Source organism: Ursus arctos, unplaced genomic scaffold (assembly GCF_023065955.2).
Source record: "Ursus arctos isolate Adak ecotype North America unplaced genomic scaffold, UrsArc2.0 scaffold_14, whole genome shotgun sequence".
In the NCBI taxonomy this organism is placed as follows: domain Eukaryota; kingdom Metazoa; phylum Chordata; class Mammalia; order Carnivora; family Ursidae; genus Ursus; species Ursus arctos.
The window spans coordinates 59,473,543-59,491,505 of NW_026622808.1; positions in this window are offsets into that span (position 1 = coordinate 59,473,543).

The following is a 17,963-nucleotide window of genomic DNA, read 5'->3' on the forward strand; positions in this document are numbered from 1 at the left end:
ATTGCTGCTGAAGGCAACATTCCATAATTATTTTCTACATCCTTCCTGGACTTCCTCTCGTTGGGTGTGTTTGTGCGTGAATGAATATTGGTGTTTCTCAGTCAAGTGCTCTTACGAAAAAAAAAAATTCCATGGGAAAAGAAGTGGGAAATGACCCGGTCGAGTATTTTTGCCTCTCCCCTTCTCCCTGTCAGGGATGTCCTGATGGCCAGTGCCTGGCTTGCCACGCTTCAGATCCCCAAGTGTCTTGAGTCTTCCAGAGCCCTCTGGTCCTCTGGAGCCTAAGCAGGGAACCTGCCCCCAGGGAGTTCTCAGCCAGGCAAAGGCGTCACCTGCCTATCAGGACTTCACTTCCGAAGTCGCCTGCCCTGCCTCCTGATGAGCCAGCAGGTGAGAAGAAGCACTGCCTGACTGTGTGAGATGCAGAACGCATGCTCTAAAAGATGCAGTGATCCCCAGGCAGCGTGGTGTCAGGGGCAGAGCCCTGCACCAGCAGTCTGGAGATGAACCCATGGCCTGTCATCTCCCTTCCGCGCCTGGTCTTGACTAGGTAAAACAAGGATTCTGAGCCCTTGTCACAAGTCCTATTGCAGGCAGATGGCACATTCTGGAAGTCCCTCCTTCTCTCAGCTCTTTAGGGCCTCCAGGTCTCCTGCCTGCTAAGTCCTTGAAATGCCTCCGTGAATGGCTAGGCTTTTCTGGCTAGACTTTTTTTTGGTAAAAACCTAAACAAGTCAAGTTTCTCCCGGGGATGGAGCATGGGGTTAAAATCAGGGCCAAAGGCTTTTGCATGCCCCTCTCTCTTTCCTGGGCCATAACTCAAGGAGTAGCCCTGGGGACTGAAGGAAGTGGTTGGAGCAACCTGAACTAAAAAAACATCTGAGCGTTCAGACACATAACAGTCGACCCAGAGTCCCCCTCCTGGAGTGTGCCGGGTGGCACACCCCTAAACGGAGCCGCTGTGGGCTGCCCCCTTTGCCCTTGCCATTCCTTCTAGCCTACTCGCAGCAGGTTCCAAGTGGCTCCCAGGGAGATGCGAGGAGGGACTTGCACCCCAGCCCTTCGCCCATTCGGGACAAAGAGGACCTCTGTTTAAGAGGGGTGTGAGTGTGAGGGGGTGAAGTGCTGGCTTTGAGGCCCGGGAGAGGTGGCAGGAGGCAGGGGAGCCGAGGCTGGGGATCTGGCCGCCTTCAGACAGGGCGTGACCCTCCGGGCCTGCCGGGATGGTCTCACCCAGCGCTGACCTGCCTCGCCTGTTGACACAACGTCACGTTTCCGACTGCAGCCCTTTCATGTGCGGCCCGCGGCTAAATGCGGCTGCCGGTTCCTGGAAGCAGACGTGCCTGGCACCGCGTCAGCAGAAACCTGATCCCCGGGGAAGCTTGGCACGGCCACGGGATCGCTCGGCCCCCAGAATAGGCCCTGGCAGCGGGCGCCGGGCAGGCAGGCCCCCCCCCCCCCGCCCGCCCCTCGCGCCCAGCAGGAAGGAATCCAAGCGCTCTCCGGCAGGCAGGGGTGGGGTAGGGAGCTGGATTTAGGCAGGGCATGGGGACAAGAGCCTAATTAACGACAAGCTAGAAGCTTCCCACGGGTCATCGCTCGTTAATGAAGCCTAACAACCTAGAAGCACCATTATGGGTAGTATTATAACTCGCGTTATAAAAGCGGGCCCAGAGAGGGAGGTGATTTACCCAAAGTCACACAGCTTCCGAGTCGCTAAACCATTAGTGGGATGGTGAATTTGTTGCACTGTGACTCTCCTTAATCCGATCCAAAGTGAAGGCTTTCAGAGTTTGGTTGTTAATAATAATAATAGCAACAGAACTACTACTACTGTTAACAGCAAAACCATTCATAGCACTTATAATTTGCCAGGCACTCTTCAAAGCGCTTCCATAGAATAACTTAATTCTCGCAGCAACTCCATGAGATAGACATAATTATTCATCCCCTTAAAAACGTAGGCACAGAGAGGTTAAGTAACTTGCATAAAGTCACACAGCTGTACTGGTGAAGTGAATTCAAACCAAGGCAATTGGGCTCCAGTGTTTATGTGCTTAACTACAAAATCATATTGCCCTTCTAGTTAAATGATAGTAATAATAATAAAAGTAAAAGTAGTAATAATTGCAACTGTTACTACCATATTTTGAGTACTTTCCCTGTGCCACACACTATATTAAGCACTTTGTGTGAATTTTCTGTTTCCTCTAGCAACTGTGCTAGATAACAGATATTAATATGCCCATTTTATAGATGACACAACTGGAGCTCAGAGAGAGGAAATGCCTCATCTGAGGTGACACATCACTGAAAGACAGCGTCATGCCCTTTCTCTGGTATGGAACTGCTGCTAAAGCGAGCTGCTGTTGGGCTTGGACATGTATGAGCTCATTTAATCCTCCAAACAGCCCTGTGGAATAGGTACTGTGCTCCCCAGTGGGCAGATGAGAAAACTGACAGAGTAAAGTTATTTGCCCACCTCTCTGCTTCCTTACAAATGCCCCCACACACCATCCTGCAGCAAAAAATGGGCCCGTTCTCTAGTTAAAGGACTAACCCCACAGGCATTTGGGATTACATGGGGGTGGGGGGCTAGAGACTGACTGTGCTGAGAACCAGAATCTGGGTTTGAGGAAATGCCGTGTCATATTTTCTGGGGTGGGACTAGGGGTACTCACATTTCCCTTGAGGTTAGGAGAGGGACAGGTAGAGAGGCCTGGGGTGGGAGCTGCATGTGGACCACTCAGGTCAAGGCAACTCTGCTGGAGGGGAAGGAGGGAGGGAGAAAGGGAGGTAGACACTGAGTTCCACGCGCTCTTGCTGGAAGGGAACCTGGTCAGGCGCAGAGACCAGGCCACTGCAGCTGCCGTCTCTCTCAGCTTCCCTCAGCCCACCTGAACACTGGTCCATCTCTCCAGCCCTTGGCTGGTGAGGGGTAAGCACGAGGCCACTTTGCTTTGGGGAATGGGCCCGGTGTCTCAGGTGGGAGCTTGCCTTGCAGCCGGGTTTCTCCTCAGGCCTCCAGAGCCCACTGCAAGGCTCAAAGAGACAGAATGTGTCGAGTTCCCAAGTGCTTTCATATAACGACTACGTGTTAACAGGACCGGCGTGTTCTCCTGAGACCCAGAATTCCCAGAGGTGCCACGTGGCATGGAGGGCGGGGAGGCTCTGGGCTTCTCACTGCCTTTTCAGCTGAGGCAGCTTCCTTTTTCCTTTTTCTCTGTCTTATGTGGTGTAATGATTTGTTTGAACAAGAGTTCTACTGCTAAAAACATCCCACACATGTTTGGAAGGCACTGGAACGATAGCCCCTTCCTCAGGCATGGCCTTCACATCCCCTGCCTCTTTCTCTAGGATCCCGAGGGAGGCTGAGGCCACTCAAAGCCACCTCCACCCCCCAACCCAGCACCACCCCCCTGTTTATCCCAAGCCATCTGTTTGGCCCGACTACCACAGCGGAACATGAGCCGGGCGAAGCCTCTCCCATTGGCTATGGAAGCCACTGACACGCTTGTCTCGCGGCTGGGCCATCCAGTCTTGTGATGGGGCTGGATTGGGGCCCAGAAGGTTTCTTCTGCTATAGATGGGACCCTCCCTTCCCGGAGCAATCTTAGTAAAGACATTGAGGTGGGAGATCAGGGAATGAATCACCAGGCTGCTAGGTAGTGGGGTCAGCCCCAGGCTGAGACCAAAGTGATGGGGACAGCCAGGCTCCGTTCCTCCAAAGTCCCAGCCCTGCTCATCTTTGAGAAGGAGAAAGGGAAGAAATGTGCTTATTTATTTGTTTGAAGGGCAAATGCTTTTTTTGAAATCGCATTATGAATGGCATATGGAGATTGGGATTATGCAAGGGTCTCTGGGGAAATCAAGTGGGGGGGTGAGAGGAGGAGGGAAAAGTACTCTCTCTCCAGAAAATTAAAAAAAAAAAAAGTAAGTGTTCCTTGAAGTTTTAAATACAGAAGTACAATATCTAATATTTTTATATCTTTTTTCTTACTATGGAGAATTTAAAACATATATAAAAGTAGACAGAAACAACAAAAAGAAAAATGACCCAATTTAAAAATAGGCAGAGGACGCGAATAGACATTCCTCTAAAGAAGATATACAAATGGCCAAGAAGCACATGAAAAGATGCTCAACATCATTAGTCATCAGGGAAATGCAAATCAAAACCACAGTGAGATATCACTTCACACCCACTAGGACGGCTGTAATGAAGAAAAAACAAAACGGAAAATAACAAGTGTTGTCGAGGACGTGGAGAAATTGGAAACTTCATCCATTGCCAGTGGGAATGTAGAATGGTCCGGCTGCTTGGGAACATTGAAGTGGCTCCTCAAAAAGTTAAATATAGAATCACCATAGAACCCTGCAATCCCACATCTAGGTATATGCCCCAAAGAGCTGAAAGCAGGTACTCCAGCAAGTATACGGGCATGCATGTTTACAACAGCTAAACGATGGAAACCGCTCGAGTGTTCATCAGTGGACGAGTAGATACATAAAATGTGCTGTTTGTAGATATACACACACACATATATATTAGATTAAAAAGCGATGAAGTGTTGATGTATCTTCCAATATGGATGACCCTCAAAAACGTTACACTCCGTAAATAAGCCGGACACAAAAAGTTCCGTACTGTGTGATTCCATTTATATGAAATATTGAGAATAGATAAATGCACGCTGACCGAACACAGATTGGTGGTCTCCAGGGACTGGAGGCAGGAAGAAATGGGGGGAAAGTACTTGATGGGTACTGTGCTTTCAGTTTGAAGTGATGGAACTATTTTGGAGCCAGATACAGGTGGAAGCTGCGTAAGTTTATCAACGTGCTCAGTGCCACTGAATTGTTCACTTTAAATGGTTAATTTTGAGGGACACCTGGGTGGCTCAGTCAGTTAAGCATCTGCCTTAGTGATCCCGGGATCCTGAGATCGAGTCCCGGGTCTGGCTCCTTGCTCGGTGGGGAATCTGCTTGTCCCTCCGCCTGCCACTTGCCCTGCTTGTGCTCTCTCTCTCTGATAAATAGATACATAAAATCTTTCATAAATAAATAAATCAGTTAATTTGGGGGTGCCTGGGTGGCTCAGTTTGTCAAGCATCTGCCTTTGGCTCAGGTCATGATCCCAGGGTCCTGGGATATTGAGACCCCCATAGGGCTCCCTGCTCAGTAGGGAGCCTGCTTCTCCCTCTTTCTCTCTATTGTCTCCCCCCCCCACCCCCACGCCACCACTTGTGCTCTCTGGCTCTCTCTCTGTCAAATACGTAAACAAAACCTTAAAAAATAAAATAAAATGGTTAATTTGGGGGCTCCAGGGTGGCTTAATCGGTTAAACATCTGACTCTCCGTCTTGGCTCAAGTCTTTTTTTTTTTTTTTTTTTAACAGAGGGAGAATGAGAGGGAGAAGCAGACTCCCCGTTGAGCAGAGAGCCGGATGCTGGGCTCAATCCCACAACCGTGAGATCATAATCCTGAGCCAAAGGCAGACACTTAACTGACCGAGCCACGCAGGTGCCCTCAGCTCAGGTTTTGATCTCAACGTTGTGAGTTCAAGCCCTGCGTTGCTTTAAAAAAAAAAAAAAAAAAAAGTTAATTTTATGTGAATCTCACCTCGATAAATTAAAAAAAAAATACATAACATAGGATAATGAACCCTCTTTGTGCCAATCACGGGTTTAACAATCATCAATTCATGCTCAGTTTCATCTGTAATATCTATACTGATCTGCTTCCCCTGCTCATATATCATTTAGAAGCAAATCTGGACATCATATAATTTCATTTATAGATATCTTAATATATATCTCTAAAAGGTAAGGAATCTTTAAAAATTACAATAACATTATCACACCTAAAACAATCTAACAATACTGGAAGACAATTTTCATTTATTTTTATTTTTTTATAAAATTCTATTAAAAAAATAGTGTTTCAAACTGTACAGTCACCAGAAGTACACAGTTACCAAAAATGCACACATTTCGCTTGCCGTCTCCTGGAACGCAACTTTTAAAGACTAATTTCCTGAGTACAAGCACAGAATGGTTTTAAAATCTAAAAGCATGAAAAACGATCAGTGAAAAAAATTTTTCTCCTCTCCTGATTCATCCTCTTTCATCCAGTCCCTCTCCTCAGCAAAGTCACCTACAAGTAGGGGGCGAGGCCCTATTTTCATTTATTTAGGGCTTATTTATATTTATGTGTGGGAAGAGGAATGTTCACTATCATTTGTAGTCTTTTCTCATACAAAAATAACATACTATTTCCACCATTCTGCACTTACTTTTCACTTACCGTATCTTGGCAGCTATTCCCATGAATACATAGAAAGGCTTTTAATTCTTTTTCACAACTCTCTAGTATATTATTACATATACTATCATTTATTTGACCAGTTCCTTATAATGGACATTTGGGTTATTTCTGATCTTTTGCAATTATCAACTGCAGTGGCTGATTTTACACATGCACCATCTTGCATGTGCACAACAATACTTTTGGGGTAAACCCCCAGAAGTGGTATTGCTGGGTCTGTAACACGAGTGTCTCTCATTACGATGGGTATTACCAAAGCTGTCTTCCATGGGGCTGTGACAGTTCATATTCCTTTAGCAACCAGCAGAGTTGCCTGTCTGGGAAGTAGTTTGCAAGAGCTATTGGAAGCCTTGGATGTGTACATCTTCAGACCAAGAGATTCTACTTTTAGGAGTTATTCTAAGGGAGTTGTGAATCAGTTTTCAAAGATTTAGCTACAAGGATGAACATCTCTGTGTCATAGTAAAAAAAAAAAATAAGAAGAAAAATGACCTACAGAAGACTGGTTGAGTAACTGAGTAATTTATGGGATGTGTAAATGTTGGAATACTACATAGTCATGAAAAAGTATGTGGGGGAAAGTATACTTATTATTATTTATTTCTTATTAAGGGGGTAAAAGTAGGTCACAGAATGATCCCGTTTTTAAAATAAAGAATAGCATCTATATTTTTAAATGTTCTTTTTCTCTTTCTTGATTTCCACTCTTATAAAATGAGGGCAATAATAATCTGCTCACTGAGTTGCTGTAAGGATTAAATCAGTTAAAATGTCTAAGATGGGGATGCCTGGGTGGCTCAGTTGGTTAAGCCTCTGCCTTCGTCTCAGGTCATGATCCCAGGGTCCCAGGATTGACCCCCACGTCGGGCTCCTTGCTCAGCAGAGAGCCTGCTTATCCCTCTGCCTGCCTCTCTCTCTGTCTCTCTCTCTGACAAATAAAGAAAGAAAGTCTTTTTTAAAAAATAATAAAGCATCTTCCCCTTTAAAAAACTTTTTAAAAAATTAAATGTCTAAGATGCTTAGAACAGTATCTGGCACAGAGGAAGTTCTGTGTTGGGGTTAGTGAAAATTAGTGAAAATCACCATTATTTTTATCATTATTAATTGTATTATAATTGCATAAGAGGAAGGTCTGGCAGATAATATAACAAAATGTTAACCATTTGGCAGGACTTAGAGTGATTATTACTTTAAGAATTTTGCTTTTCTGTATTTTCTTTTTTTTTTAATAACGAACGTGTGTCATTTCTGTAATACTTATCATGAAGTGCAAAAGAAAAAAAAAAGAGAGAGAGAGAGGACAAGAATGGAATTCTTCTGAGATAGTCTAGCCCCAGAATGATGTGGAAAGAAAAGGCAGGAGGTTTTTTTGGTTTGTCAGCTCAGCCCTGGGCAGGGCCCGTTCTGCACAGTAAGAAGAAGGCAACTCCCTCTGACGGTCAATTGGGAGGAAGGGGAAGGCTCTCTCTGCCCACATGCACAAGTTCTGAATGGGACTTTAACCATCAGAGCAATGACAAGAGGTACAAATACACACAGTGGCCCATCAGAGTCTTAAGATAGGGGTCCCACTCCTTCACTACTGTGTCCCTCGTACCTCTCCTGAAAGGGAGCAAAAATTCAGCCAATGTTTCCTGAATGAGCAAGTGAACCCAGGCTCTGCTGTGGGACTTTGGGAACATTCTTTCACCTTCGTGAGACTCAGTCTCCTCCACCACCAAATGGGGATATTAGCGATCTTGTAGAAACCATTGTGAGGAGGAAAGAAAAATCTGTACATAGACTAAGTAGCACCTGGCTCAGATCAGGTACATGGCAGGTGCACAAGCGTTTGTTGGATAAATGAATGAAAAGAACAATGGCACTGATAGGAGTTTATTCACACTAAAGTGCAAATGGCTGATAACATTCTTTCCTGAGAGAGCTTTGTAGGGGATCAAGGGAGAAGCTGGGAGACATCTAGCCTGTACCCCAGACTCTGTGCTAAGTACTGTACCAGGCGCTACGCATGCACCACCTTGTGTAATTTCCACTTTGCATGTACAGAAATTGAGACTCAGTGAGATCAAATGACTTACACAAGGTCACATGGCAGGCAGATGGCACAGCCAGGATTTAAGCCAACATATGACTCAAAAGTCCTTGCCAAAGAGCCTTGGATGGCAACATGGATGATGTCCTGAGGAGTGAAGAGGTTCTGGGGCACCCACCAGAGACAAGCTGCACTCTGTGCATGACGCCGAATTACCCAAAAGGCAGGTGCACTAAGGGCCCTGGGAAAGCAGCCCCCAGCTCCTGTCCATGGCCCCCAATACTGGAAAATAATTTCTTTTTGATATTTCTGAAGAAACCATTGAGATAATCTCATGAAGCAAATCAAGACCTTATTGGGTTTTTCTACATTTATCTTGTTCAGTGTTGTTTTCTGTTTGAATTTTCTATGGGGAGGGAGCACCATGACATTTATGCCTCAGGATATTAGGGCTTAATTCCCCCTGAGGTCTTAGGACCTCTCCAGACCTTTCCCAGCACGTGCTATGCTCCCCCTCCAAGAGTTCGCGGGGGTCAGAGGGACCCCGCCACCCTGCTTCCCCTGGGGATCCTGAGACCCTGTTCGGGTGTTTCTCAGGGCAGTGGCCTGGGCTCCCCTGACCCGTGGCTTCTCATGGACCAGCCCTTCAGACAAGGCGCTCACTGTCCAGGCATGTTCCAAGCCACCGGCTCGAGTCTGAGCCAGCCCGGGCCTGTTGCAATGAGTCAGCCTTTCACTGGGGAAAAACGTGGTGACGGGCCGGCAAGTCACTTTTTCCAGCTTGGCCCTGGTTCTGGGCTGGGTTTTGGGAGGGCTTCTTTTTTCCCTTTGGGATTCTACTGCGTATGGCATGCTCCCGGGGGGTCCTGGGAAGCATGGGGGCTGGAATGCTGGCGCTGGGGTAGGTCAAGTTGCTTCGATTGAGCAGGATGAAGGTGTCCCTCCCCTACAAGAGAGAACGTAGAGGCCACAAAGATTGTATCTGCATCTCCTACGCAGGGGAGCCCAGAATGGCCGCCGGGGAAGGGGTGTACACAGCCAAGTCCACCTTGCCACCCTTTGCAGGCCATGGTGGCACAGCAACCCCAGGGACCCAGAGCTGGGGGCATACCTCGCCCCTTACCAACTAGAATGCTTTCCGGAAAGATGCCGCTGCCTAGGGCCCCTGGAGTCTTAAAGCAAGCACCGTTACCTTCCATGAACCTGCCCCCACCCCCAGCTCAATGCCAGGGGTTGGGTTTCAGAGCTGTTCACTTTACCATCCCTTCTGACTCACCTCCAGCTTCCCTGAGGTTTGCACAGCTCTGCTGACACGGATTCTCCCAGTGTAACTGGGGGAGGGAGAGGCGATGACCATTAGTCAAAGGTGGGAAGGGTGTGTGCGGGTGGGGTTTTCTCCCTCAGTGGCTCGTGGAGCAAATTCTTTCTCTCTGGAGGAAAGATTACCCTCTCTGCCTCTGAGGCTCTGGCTTACACCTCCTCATAGGTTTTGCGATTAGCAAAGACTAACCTCTCTCGCTAGATCGTTCATTCAGGCTACAGATATTTACTGATACCCTTTACTGATAGCCCAGATTCTGGGCTTTCAGGGTGTAGCAGTGCACAGACAGTCGTGCTCCTGTCTTTGTGAAGTGGAGAGTCTGAGGGGGGACACAGGTACTCGCCAGACAATCACATAAGCAAATACCAAAACTCCATGACAAGTATGAAGGAAGAGTATGCAAGAGAAGGCATCAGGGCCTGGTGTCAGAGAAGGCTCGCCTGAGATAGATACGGAGGAGCTGTCTGGTTGGAGTGGGGAAGAAAGAGGGTGAGAATGGTGCTTGCTATGGGTTGAACTATGTCCCCCCCAAAAAAGATGTTGGAGTTCTAACACCCCAATATCTCAGAGCGTGACCTTACTTGAAAACAAGGTCTTTACAGAGGTAAGCAAGTCAACCTTGCTTGAGGTCATTAGGGTGGGCCTTCATCCAACAAGGTGTCCTTATACAAAGGGGCAATTTGGACCCTGAGACAGACAGGATACGGGGAGGAGGCCGTGTGAGGATGCAGGCAGAGATAGAGTGAAGCGTCTATTAGCCAAGGGACGCCAAAGATGGCCAGCAATTCACCAGAAGCTGGGGAGAGACCAGGAACAGATTCTCCCTCAAAGCCCACCCCTGCCAACGACACCTTGATTCTGGACTTTCTGGCCCCCACGACTTGAGCACAACAATTTCTGCTGTTGAAGCCACCTAATCTGGGGTCCTCTGTCACAGCAGCCCCCGCAAACCAATACAGCGTTCCACGCAGAGGAAGCCACAAGTGCGAAAATCTCGAAGGGGAGGGGGGTGAGGCCAACTGCAGAAAGCAAGCCACCCTGGCTGGAATGCAGAGTCACAAATCCCTTTATCTCTAATGAGAGGAAAATGGGTCGGCGAGGGTGCCTCAGGCAACTATAAAAATAAGAAAAATAATAACCACCTTGAAGATGGATAAAGTGTACGAGATAAGCCCGGGGAGGCAGGAAGTGACTGGGCTAGGTGGCGGTTTCCTTGTGGGAATGAGGACTGGCGCCTTAACCCTGGTAGAGAGAGAAATCTATCAGAAATCACAGGGCAGGAGACCTGGAGGCTAGTTGGAGCTGTGTGACCTTGGGCAAATTGCTGTCTCTGTGTCTTAGTTCTTCAATCTCTTTCCTTATCTGGGACATTCCATGACCATGTGACTAGCAGTGTGCTTGATGTTGCCACCCTGTGTGTGACGAGCAGAGTGAGAGGGAAGAGAGAAGAATGAAAATAGGATCCAACATCATTTTTGTTCTTATGGAGCTTATAGTCTACATGGGGAAATGAGATTTGCTCTGGCCAGTACTCAATAAAAGTGTGAAGTGTGACAAGAAGACAGCATCAGATATTCTCAGGGGCTGAAGCAGGGGTTTCCTCCATGGGGGAGGGGGAGGGGGAGGGTCCTGATACCTGGGTAAAGGCCCCCTGGTGGCTAGATCTGTGCTGTGCAACTCCATCTCTCCCTCCTCCTGCCTCCATAGTTGATTGATCCAAGGACTAAACACATGACCTAAGGTGGACCAATCGGAGTCTTTCCCTGGGATTTTGGGAGGAGAGGGGGAAGGCCTTGGATCTAGGGAAGAAAATTCAGTTTCTCTTTAAGGAAATAGGGTGCTTTGGTGGCAGCCATGTTTCCTGCCACAGAGAAGGGGCTGGTTTGAGGGAATGAAGCTGACAGGCGAAGACAAGATGGGAGAGACAGAAAGACAGAGAGAGACAGAGAGAGAGAGAGAGAGCAAGAGAAAGCCCTTCTGTTGTCCCAAAGGCTGGCTGCACTTCTGTTTTTCCTGCGCTTACATGGGTTACTCCCAGATTCATCGTCACACATTTCTCCTTTTAGCCTCGGCTTTTAGAGAATAAGAACAGTATGTATCTTATTTATTGAGAGCTTACTATACGCCAGGTGCTCTTCTAATGTTTTGTGGGTATTCATTTAGCTGACTGTCACCCATGAGGTTGGTAGTATTATGCCCATTTTAGAGATGAGAGGGCTGAGGCTGAGAGAGTAAGTGGGTAAGTTAAGTTACCACTTACCTGGAAGTGGGTAGGCTAGCAACTGTCACAGCGACCTCCAGCCCTCTGGCTCCCAGGTGCACTCCTAACCATTGGACCTTACTGCCTATTTTTGAACGAATGAGTGAAAGCACACCAGCTAGCTACAGACACACACACTCCCCTGTGTTTCAGGGGAGCTTGCAGTGGAGAGGAGCAGATGGGGAGGAAAGCTGCCAAGAAGTAGTGAGCCCTGAGAAACTTAATCTCCAGAAAGATCCCCAAAAAGTGAGGTGTGAGTGAGCCTCCAATGTGGGTCGGACTTCTGAATGTCACAAGGATAGGGACACTTAGGTCCGGAATCTCCTTCTTTTTTGGAAGATTTTATTTATTTATTTGAGAGTGAGAGAGAGCGCAAGTGGGGGCACGGAGAGGGACAAGCAAACTCTGCACTGAGTGTAGCGCCCAATGTGGGGCTCATCTCAGGACCCCGAGATCCTGACCTGAGCCAAAAGCAAGAGTCAGACGCTTAACCAACTGAGCCACCCAGGTGCCCCTGGAATCCCCTTCTTCTTAAATCAACAGAATAATTGTTTTCATGAATTGAGAGCGTTCTCTGTGGCCTGCACCCTTCCTTCCCACCTTATCTTCTGAATCGTCTCATCCTCTGGTGTCAGAGGCCTGTCTAATCACCCTTCGGACGCTCCCCCCACCTTGCAGTCGACAGCAAGGTCAGCCTCATTGGCTATTCTTTGCAAAGCCATGCCATCTTCCTTGATAATGACCAGTGTTTCTAAGGCAAAAATGGACAAATATTTATGACACCCACAGGCTTCCCAAGCCACGGCCAAGAAGCCCAGAACTCCGACCTGTGAGCTGGACTAAACTCATCCATGAAGGTGGATGAGCTGCGGTGGGAAAGGCAGAGCCCAGGGCGGTCACTTTACCTGCTGGCCGCCTTCGCTGGGCACTAGATTTCACTCCCTATCTCCACTGGTGATCTCTCGAGCACCCACTTCACCCTGGTGTGGGAACGCGCTGCTTGTTAGCTTTGAGGCCAGGCCAACCAGACAAGAAAAGGCACATCCCAATTTCAAAGGGCTGCTGCAGACCGGGGCGCTGGGCAGAGGCTGGCGCCCCCACGGTGAATCCGGCTGCATCGGGATGGAGCTGGTGCGAGACAGGACGGGGTGCTGCCCTGTGCGCTCAAGGGGTTTCTAAGCTGCCAACAGGAGATTTGATGGAAATTCATTTTCCAGGCAGCCTCATCTTTCAGGAGAGCAACCTCTGGAGTCTTTTTGGGGAGTGTCAGGGATGAAAGTCCTTTTGGAGAAAAATGGCCCTTAAAAAAATGCACCCTTCCTCTTAGACGCATGAACTCTTAAATAACTTTGGAGCATTTTCTTTGTTCCTGGTCCTATGCTAAGCACTCTATACTCAGGACCTCTCTTAACCCTCAGGACACCTCATGCAGAGAAGATGACTCCCTTCATCACGTGTCCTGGGGAAAACTGAGGTTCAGATTTTGGGAGGTCATATAGCTAATAAATGACAGAGCCAGGGGTCAAACTCAGGTCTGACTCCAAATTCCTTGCTCTTAACCATAGGGCTATGCTGGGACCTATTAGGCACACATTCACTGAAACCTAGATGTTTCCCTCTTGTCCCTTCACCCAACGCGTAGTTCTTAAGGACCTACTGTGCGATGGATACTGTTTTAGATGCTGGGGACAGAGCAGTACTTAAATAAAACAGACACAAACCCCCACCCTCATGCAGCATAAAATACATCAACAAAATTGAAAAGCAGCATTAAAAGTCAGGGATCATGGTCTCCACTTGGTAGATGAAGTAACTGAGACAGCAGGTGTCCATTATTGTCTGTGTAACCCCCAAATCCATTCCTCTATGCTTTGTTGTCCAACAGATATCCCTTGACAACCTACTAGGGGTCAGGCGCTGTGCTAGGCACTGGGGCCCCCCAGGGTCACCGAAGCGGATGTGGTCCCTGCTCTCATGGCATCTACATTCTTGTCAGATTGCTCACATCTTCCTCACCAGGATCTCTACTGGCTTCTGCCCCGAGGCTGTTTCTCAGAAAAACCTGAAGCAGAAGGGGCAAGGCCAGCCCTGTATGAACTAACCAAGTCACTACAAGTGCTGGGGATCACAGTTGCCCTTTGTGCTCCCTCTCTGAATGGTGACCCCTGACCCAAGGTTTGTTGGAAGAAACTCTAGGGGAGAAGTCATAGCCCTGGGTCTTAACCAGTCATCTAAGCTCTCCAAGGCTCATCCCTCATCTATAAAAAGGAAAGAAGTCCTTGACCTATCAGCAGATTTGCAAGATTGTGATGAATTCAAATGAAATAATGGCTCCAAGAGCATTTTTAAAAAATATTTTATTTATTTATTTATTTATTTATTTGAGAGAAAGAGCAGGAGTGGGCAAGTGGAGGGGGGTGGGGAGCAGAAGGAGTAGCAGGCTCCCTACAGAGCAGGACCCTGAGATCATGACCTGAGCTGAAGGCAGACACTTCACCAACTGAGCCACCCAGGCTCCCCTCCATGAGCATTTTTTGGATTTTTCCTCTGAGTCCTACATTCTACGCTAATGTCTTCCAGTTCTTCACTTCCTGTTACCACAACGCTTCAGAAAGGATCTTAGGATCTCTATCCCCAGCATGTAAATCCTTAAAAAGGATTCACATGAAGCCTCTCATGGTTCATTCCAGGGGACTGGGGTAGGCCGGTGATGGGTAGTAAGGAGGGCACATATTGCGTGGAGCACTGGGTGTTATATGCAAGTAATGAATCATGGAACACTACATCAAAAACTAAGCATGTACTGTATGGAGACTAACATAACATAATAAAAAAATTTTAAAAAAAAAGAAAAAGAAATTAAAAAAAAAAAAAGAAAGGATTCACATGAAGGTATAAATAACTAATGGGCTTTCAAGTCTTACCTCTCCCAGGCCTAGAGTCTTTCTCGTTAAAGAAAAACATCAGGACAAAACAGAGTAACAGGAGCCAGATTTACTCTCCCACCTGAAACAATTAAAAAGTGCCTTCACCGTGTCCTGACAAAACTCGGTAATATCTATAAGAGTGAAAAAGTACCCAGCACCCAACAAGGTAGAATTCCCAACTGTCCTGCATTCAACAGAATTTCCAGTGGCAATATCTTGGACAAGAAGATAAGCCCCCTGAGAGCAGGGGTTTTTGCCTCTTTTATTCCCCAGGTCCTAGGAAAGTGTCTGGCGCATCGTAGGCACGCCATAAGTCCGTGCTGAATAGTGAATGACCGACAGGGGATGTCAGGCATCAGGGAGCATAGCGCCAAGTCTGGGCAGGGGTCTCCTCCGGAGTCCTAGAACCCCCCGCAGCTTACAGCCTGCCTGGCTGATACAGTCCTCAGACCAGCCCACGCGTGGGAGGGGAGACCCTCGGAACGGTGACAGCCTTTAGAGGGAGGGAACCTCTGCCCCAGGAGCCCCGTCGTCACGTCATCACGTAGGGAGGAAAAGGAAAGCTTTTACTCAGTGATAACCATCGCGGTGAACGCCTCCCCACGGCACCCCCTCCCTGCAAGCCCCCGCCTGTTTACTGGAAGACTCGACCCTGTGTTCTACATTCTGAGCACTGAGAGGTTTCATCACTGGCTCAAGGCAAGACAGAGAAGCTGGGTGTCGAGGTGATAAACCGTGTCAGACTTGGGATGGTTGGGGTGCTGTGGGGGGTGGCGCATATGTCCAATGAATCTGCTCATTCGTGTGTTAAAACTCTCGTGCTGCACAAAGTGATTTGGGTCGTGCCTCACGTGTGCATGGGGGCTCCAGAGACAAAAATGAACACGGTGGCGGTGAAAATAATTATAAAAGTCGTATTTTCTAAATGATTACTTCAAAAGGCAATGTGCTGGCGTGGCCAGGAGCGTGGCCCTAAGCCAGTCTACTTGGGTTCCTAATTTCTGCCCTGTGTCTTGCCAGCACTGTGACTCTGGGCAAGTTACTTAACCTCTCTGAGACTCCATCTCCTTGTCTCTAAAATGGGGTTGTTGTCACTACATGAGTTAATACATTTAAAGCTCTTCGAACTGTATTTGCTATTTCTTTGCCTGGCATCCTGTTACGCACTTTTCAGCCGTATGCTGGGGCGGTGGTGTGGTGGTGGGCGGGCGGCCGGGGAGGGGGGGTGTTGGTATTGTGGTCACGAGCTCTGAGTTGCAAGCTGGGCACCCTCTTTCTCTCTGTGTGACCTTGGGCAGGCACTTACCTTCTCTGAACCTCCGTTCTCTCATCTGGCAGGTGATGCAAAGTAAATTCCACGAGGGTGGAGAATTCTGTTTGTTCACTCCTATCTCCTCAGGGCCTTCAACCATGCCTGACTTAATAAACACCTCTTGAATATTGGGATGAATATATCATAATCAGGTTCAGCTGCATCATTTGTAGAGCCCAGGGTAAAATGAAAATGTGGGGCCCCTCATTGAAAAATTAAGACTTTCAGGATGGCAATGGCTGAGTATAAAACCAAGCTCAGGGCCCTTTGAAGTGTGGGGTGGCCCTGTGTGACTGCACGGGCCACACTCCCACGAAGCTGGCTCTGACAACAGCTCTCCCATGTTGTTGCTACGAGGATAAATTGGGTTAAAGCCCCTAAACAATGAGCATATGCTTGACCCAGGGCAGCTCTCCATATGCGCCGCGATATTCCTCCTATCCTGATTTGTGTTCAGCCACATCCCTACGAGAGCACACAGCTATTATCCCACTTCACAGGGGAGGGAAGGGGGGCTTGGAGAGGAGCACTTGCCCACTGTCCCACTGGTGGGGAGGGTAGGATTTGAATCCAGGTCAAGCCAATGCTGACTCTATTGTGAGGGAATGGAGAGTGGAGGCAGGAGAAGACCCAGAAGTCTGTGGGGAGCCAGGAAGGCAAAGTCTTGGGTTGGAATGGCTTCCTTAGGCCTGATTGTCTGAGAGCCCGAGTTTGTTCCTGTTGTTCAGTGGGGAACCCACAGGCCTGAGAGGCTCCTGAGCTGGGCAAACGAGAGTGGCTCTGCCTCGCCCATGACACTCTGCGAGTGGAGGGGGTCGTGGCCAGCAGGGACCCAGGGGAGTCAGGACTGAGGCCTGGGCCAAAGGGGCAGAGCCTGGGTTGGCCGTGGAGGCCTGAATTTATGCATGAAGATCCAGCCTCTGCTACTGACAGCCCCTGACAAAACTGTCCCTTTGCCATGGTCTGGAAGGCCACTGTGACTCAGGCCTTGCTGCCCCACCTCCCCTCTTCCCATGCTTCTCCTTGCTCACCTCAGTCCCTCCTTGGATCTCCTAGAAACCCACCAGATTCTTTCCCACCCCAGGGCCTTGGCTCTTACTGTTAGTCCTGCTAAGAACAACCTTGCCCATGTTTCTTCCCACCCATCCAACCGTAGCTCATATGGCACCTCTGAAAAAAAGTCTTCCTGACCATTTTTGCTAAAACACCACCATACTCACAATCTATATTTGCTCGCCTCGCTTGCTCCCTATCCCCATCTACAACTGCTTTCCTTGCTGATTTGCTTCTTTGTTCGCCCTTCACTGGAACATGCACAAATAAACTTGACAACAGGAGCTGTGCTCTAGTCCTCTCATCTAGGACAGTGGCCACCTCATGGGAGGGACCGATACACGTTTGTTGAGTCCGCGGACAAATGAATAGCTGTAGGATGGTGGGGAAATGATTTATGCTCTTTGAGCCTTAGTTATCCCATCTATAAAATGGGATTGATACCTTCTTCTTAGGTGGACATGTGGATGAAAACAAGGCTGCCGTTTATCGAGGGCTCCCTGTGTGTCAGGCACTGTAGTAGGTACACAAAGCCTGGCATCTAGAAAGTGTTTGATTGACGACAACTATTACTCACATCACTCCCATGCCACTACAGCCAGGGCCCATAGGTCGGGCTCCCTGAATTGAGAAGCTGCACCCTGGAACCTGAGATGTCCCTCAAGAGCTTCCATGGAGTCCCAAGGTAGGGAGACAAACCCGGGACCCAGAAGTGAAGGAAAACCAGTCTG